Consider the following 6,155-nt stretch of genomic DNA (forward strand, 5'->3'; position numbering starts at 1 on the left):
GACACTTCTCCATCAGCCCAGCTTCGCGCAGGGCCCTTCAGCCCTGCCCCTGTCCTGGGACTCGCCTCCTCCTCCTCCACCCACAGACATACATCGCTTTCCATTTGGGGACCCAGGCAGGACTTTAAGGATCTGCTAAAGCCCTGAATTTCCATGTTTTTCATAGTCTTCACACAAGTCTTCCTCCTGCCATCCCCACTGCCTAGCCCTGCCTTCCAGGTGGAACTCAGTAACGTGGTGCTCAGCAATAAATAAAGGGGTCATCTTTCCAAGAGAGGGGGGCAATTTCTCGGGGGGCAGGCAATTTCTCGGGGGCTGGCTGCAGAGATGAAGAAGTATTGCGTCTTCTTCAGGGCTTTAAATAAGGTCTCCTCAATTACTCTGCAGTCTTATGGGCCTTCACCTGCTGCCTCTTCACATCCTCCCCTGGCGTTGCAGAGCTCTCCTTAGCCCCTGGACACCTCAGATTCACTTTTCCCCCTAAAAGACTCTTCCTTGGATGGTCACTCATTTTAAGAGGTCCTAATCACTACCCACCGAGCACATTGTCCCTGGAGATCCCCTGACATCTGATGCCAGCTCCAGATTCCTCTCCAGGCTGGAATCTGGCATCAGCCCCACTGCAGGGGGCACAGTCCCATGCAGATGAGTCCAAGACCTGTTGTGTCTGCTTGGGGAAGTTGCACCACAAATTGAGCTCTTGGTCCAGCCCTTGGTGCGTCACAGACCACCCTGGGACTTTCAGCCAGTGTCCTTCATGAAGAAGCCCAGAAAACAGAAGAGCAGGGAGCAACCCCTTGGCTCTATTCCTGATAGCACATTTGGAAGAGGTGCCCAGGCTTCTGGGTTTGCCCTGAGCAGCCCCTCTTGCTACTGTGCTACTAGCAGGGACGCCGGCTGTGACCCAGGGCTGCACAGTGCCTGCTGCTGCCTGCAGCCAGAGGGATGTCACTGCAGAGAGAACAGGACTGTCACCAAGGTACATGAGACCTCAGGACTAACACAGATACAAGAGCACAGGAGGAACACACTGGAAGGCAAAAGAGAGCAGCAGTGAAAAGGCCACGTCCTGCTGGTGGCCATGGCCATGGCTCCAGGGAAGCAGCAGCCCCGACCCGAAGGCAGCAGAGAGGCAGAGCCCAGCGGGCAGTGAGGGGCAGCCGCGAGGGCCAGCGGGGCTGCTCCTCCCTGTGGCAGCTGGGCTCTGGGCCCTGAGCCCCTCCTGCGTGCTGGGGCTGCTCCCCAAGCTCCAAAGGAGATGGGAAGAGACAGCAACTCAGTGCAATGAGCTTCTGATGACTTCCTTACTGGGTATATCTATACAGGAAACTGGCATCTCTGGGAAAATGATTAACAAATAGGAAAATAAAAAATATATTATTTAAATCAGAAACAATATTTTCAGAATATAATAATACAGACAAATATTAACAAAAAATTGTCTTATGTTTTTTTGAGGAAACATAAGAATTTTGATTTTATGCATATTATTATATGTAAATATATTGAAGAATTGTGTATTCTAGAACCGTCTTCACTGAATTCCTTAGTTCCCTGTTCCTGATGCTGTAGATGAGGGGGTTCACTGCTGGAGGCACCACTGAGTACAGAAATGACATCACCAGGTCCAGGGATGGGGAGGAGATGGAGGGGGGCTTCAGGTAGGCAAACAGGACAGTGCTGACAAACAGGGAGACCACGGCCAGGTGAGGGAGGCACGTGGAAAAGGCTTTGTGCCAGCCCTGAGAAGAGGGCATCCTCAGCACTGCCCTGAAGATCTGCACATAGGACAGCACAATGAAAACAAAACAGCCAATACCTAAACCGAAGGTGATTGCATTAAGCCCAACTTCCCTGAGGTAGGCATCTGAGCAGGAGAGCTTGAGGATCTGGAGGATCTCACAGAAGAACTGGTCCACAGCATTGCCTTGGCAGAGGGGCAGGGAAAAGGTAGTGGCCGTGTGCAGGACAGCATTGAGAAAGCCACTGCCCCAGGCAGCTGCTGCCATCTGGGCACAAGCTCTGCTGCCCACGAGGCTCCCGTAGTGCAGGGGCTTGCAGATGGCAACGTAGCAGTCGTAGGCCATGATGGTGAGAAAGCAATACTCTGCTCCAAGCAAGAATACTAAAAAGAGGACTTGGACAGCACATCCTTGATAGGAGATGGCCCTGGTGTCCCAGAGGGCATTGGCCATGGCTTTGGGGAGAGTGGTGGAGATGCAGCCCAGGTCGAGGAGGGCGAGGCTGAGGAGGAAGAAGTCCATGGGAGTGTGGAGGCAGTGGTCGCAGGCTACGGCAGTGAGGATGAGGCCGTTGCCCAGGAGGGCAGCCAGGTAGATGCCCAGGAAGAGCCCGAAGTGCAGGAGCTGCAGCTCGCGCGTGTCTGCGAATGCCAGCAGGAGGAACTCGCTCACAGAGCTGCTGTTGGACATCTGCTTTTTTGGGATGTGGTCCTGCACAAAGAGAAAGAATAGTAATAATGTACAACAGATTTACCTGAGGAAAATTTAATTTTCTCATTAAAAAACATCAAGAGGATTGTCCAATTGCGGGCAGTTATTTTGAAGTTCCCTTTAATGACTTCCAACTGCTTCTGAGTTTCTCTGCAAGAAGAGTACTCTTCTGTGGGCAATGGAAGAATCAGTCGTGCACTACAGCTCAAGGTAACAACATGGTAGGAACATGGCGTAGTCTCAGATTCACTTCACTCCTGATATAGAAGAGATTTCCCCAGTTTTGCTCCTAGTTCATCGAAGAGAGATTTATTTATTTATTTGTTTCTTTGTTTGTTTGATTTGTCCTCTTTGTTCAGCTGCCCCACCACACCTGAGAAGTGTTTCTAAGGCATAAATCCTGGGCGTTCTGCTGCACTCCAAGTGAAACCCTGTAGGTCCTCAGAGTCACAGATACTGCCTTGTTAGAGCAGAGTGCCCTTCAGAGAGGAGAGCCAGTCATTCCACCAGTCCTGGTCTCAGATGCCCTGTGTTGGCAGGTCTTTGAGCTCCAGGACAATTCTCCTCCTATGTTCCTAGAGTTGTAGAATCCTCTAGAAGCTGTAGAATATCCTGACTTGGAAGGGTTCCACAAGGATCATCAGATCCCACCCTAATCTGTACAAGAACACCCAAAAATCAGTCCATACACCTGAGGGTGTTGTCCAAATATTTGTTGAATTCTGTCAGCCTCAGCACTGTGAACACTTCCCTGGGGTAGCTGTTCCAGTGCCTACAGAACCTGGACACTGCTGGGAGCAGAGGAATCCTGGCTCCAAGTGCCCATCTCCAGACCCCTCACCCTGTCCCCGTACTCCCCTTCCCCCAGGCACCCCGAGGGCTCACTCCATGGGCAGGTGAAACCCCCATCCCCAGGCAGCCTGGGAACAAGAGCAGCAGCAGCACGGCCAGGTGGAGAAGCCAGGAGGAATGGCAGCGTGCTGCTGTCAGGGGAGGCAAGGCCAGGGAGGGACAGACGGACACTCAGCACACCCTCCTGTGCTGCAGCTCTGCCTGCAGAGGAGGCAGCTCCTGCTCATTGCAAACGATCTGTGCTCACCTCAAGCCTGCAGGCACCTTCCAAAGGCAGGGGGGGTATCAGGGCTTTTGTAGCTCCTAAAGATTAGCTAGGATAAAGCCTGAGAGGACCACAATGATGATGTTGGTGCAGTCTGTGGGCTGAGGTGTGGGAAGGGACTTTTTGAAGTTCATTGATGACATATTGGTCCCTCACTGCAATGCTCCAGGAGTCTCAGTCTCCTGCAAAATCCTGACCACTCATTACCATGAAACCTGCCTCCCCTCCACTGCAGGATTCTTCAAGCACAGGCTACAGGCAAAGTCCTGCCTTTCTGGTAGCCCCTGACTTGGTCTTTCTTTTGAAAATTGCAATCATAAATGCCATTCTCTAAAGCATTTTCTACTCCTTGCTGGAGAAACAGAGAGACAACTATCCCGACAGATGCTATCAGGCATCGGATGTGCCAGCTGTAGAAGACCCCTCTGGCAACCCCACCTGCATGGGCCTGCAGCCAGAGACTCACGGTGTCAAGAGCCTGCAGATCTGTCCTGCCACACGCTGCCCTCTGTTGCTGCGCTCCTCACTGCCTCCAAGCCCTCTCTCCTTCTCTCCTGTCCCCGTGCCAGCTGCGGTCAGAGCCCCCAGCCCTGCTGCGCTGTGCACAGGAGCTGCTCCTGGGCAGAGCTGTCTCCCTGCACCAGGGCCCTCTTGCCACGAGCTCTCTCTGTCCCACGAGCCCGGCCTAGCTCAGCAGCACAGCACCCGACCATGGCATCGCTTGCTCTGTGCCATTGGGCTCCCTCGAGGTATCCCCAAGGCCTCACGGCTGACAGCTCCTGAAGGCAACAGGGTCTCTGCTGGGCTGTGGTGTCTGAAGCAGACCAAAGTCATCGCCGACTGCTCCTCTTTGTAGATGTCAGAGACTGATTTTTACAAGTGTGATTTGTGCTGTTGGACTGTGGTTGTCAAACACATTGTGCTTTAACCCGTCAGCCACCTTAGCACCACACAGATGTTAGTTGACAACCACCTCCAAAAGATAATGGGTTGAAATAAAGGTAGTTTAAATGGACAGAAATTGAAGAGATAGTAATAACTTTAACAATACTACTAAAAAATAGTAATAATTTTTATTTTTTTATTATTATATGTATAAAGCAAGTGATGCACAATGCAATTGGTCATCACCCACTGACTGATGCCCAACCTTTCCCCAAGCAGGGGTCCCCCTGAACCTGACCAGCCTGCATTATGTTCTCCTCTGCAGGTCCCCTGACCTTACTTTGTTTTAGGGCAATACAAGATTTCAGAAGGATTAGGAGTATTTTCTTCCCTTTCTCAAATACTTCTTGAGATGTGTTGCCCCATGTGATGACAACATCAATGTACAGGAGGTGTTCAGGAGCTTCCCTGTGTTCCAGGGCAGTCTGGATCAGCCCATGGCAAATGGTAGGGCTGTGTTTCTACCCCTGGCGCAGTCGATTCCAAGTGGACAGGACGCCCCTCCAACTGAAAGCAAAGTGTGGCCTTCACACTGCTGCCAAAGGGATGGAGAAAAATGCATTAGCAGTATTAATTGTGGCATAGCGCTTGGCTGCCTTTGACTGCAGACTACTACTTTGACTACTGAATGAAGTTCTAGCATGCCCAGCACAGCAGCACTCAGCGGTGGTGTGACTTCATTCAGGCCACAGAAGCCCACCGTTCTCTTCCACTCACCATTAGAATTTTGCACTGTCCATATGGGACTACTGAAGGGTGAGCAAGTGTTGCTGATCACCCCTTGGCTCTGCAGTCAATGAACCAGCTCATGCATGGGAATCAGGGAGTCTCTGTGAGTGCAATACTGCCTCAGGTGCGCTGTTGTGGTAGCGATTGGCACCTGCTGCCCATTGGCCATCAGCACCTGCACAGCAGAAGGGTCTTGTGAGAGAGTGGGCAAGGTAGACAACTGTTTGATGTCCTCCATCTCCAAGGGAGTCATGCCAAAAGCCCACCAATACCGTTGTGGATCTTTGAAGTACCCCCTCCTGAAGTAGTCTATGTTAAGGTTGCACAGAGCCTCCAGGCCAGTCCCAATGGGTTTCTTTTGCCACTCCTTCCCAGTTAGGCTCACTTCAGCCTCCAGTACAGTTAACTCTTGGGTTTTATGTGCCAGGCCAATACTCCTCAGAGTCCAATACACCCGATTGTCCCCTTCCTCCCCCTGGGTGGAGGCTGGGCCTCTCTAGTCCTGCTCATAGTATTCATTACTCTGTTTGGAGGACTGGCTGCTAGAAGCTGGAGCAGCAATTTTCTCAGAAGAACCACTTTTTTGCGAATGCTTTTCCTTGCGCTTCATGTATCCATGCCTCTAGGGTGGAGGTAGGGTAGATTTTTGCATCCCGTTTTCTCATGGCCTTTCCATGGTCACACAGTTAAAACCACAGGGTGGCACGTAGTATGCACGCACTATATCAACTTTCTTGAGCAAAGGGATGCTTACACCTGATAGCCGAGCTATTGGATCGTGCAGGTGGGGAGGAAGATGTATCCTCTTGTAGTTCTGGCATCTCGTGAGAAAGTTTCTCTCTAGACGAGATGCAGGCCCATAGGGAAGAAGAGAGACTTTCATTGTAATGCTGTAGTAGGCTAGTCGATTC

This window comes from Anser anser (genome assembly GCF_964211835.1).
Source record: "Anser anser genome assembly, contig: HAP1_SCAFFOLD_32, whole genome shotgun sequence".
Lineage (NCBI taxonomy): Eukaryota > Metazoa > Chordata > Aves > Anseriformes > Anatidae > Anser > Anser anser.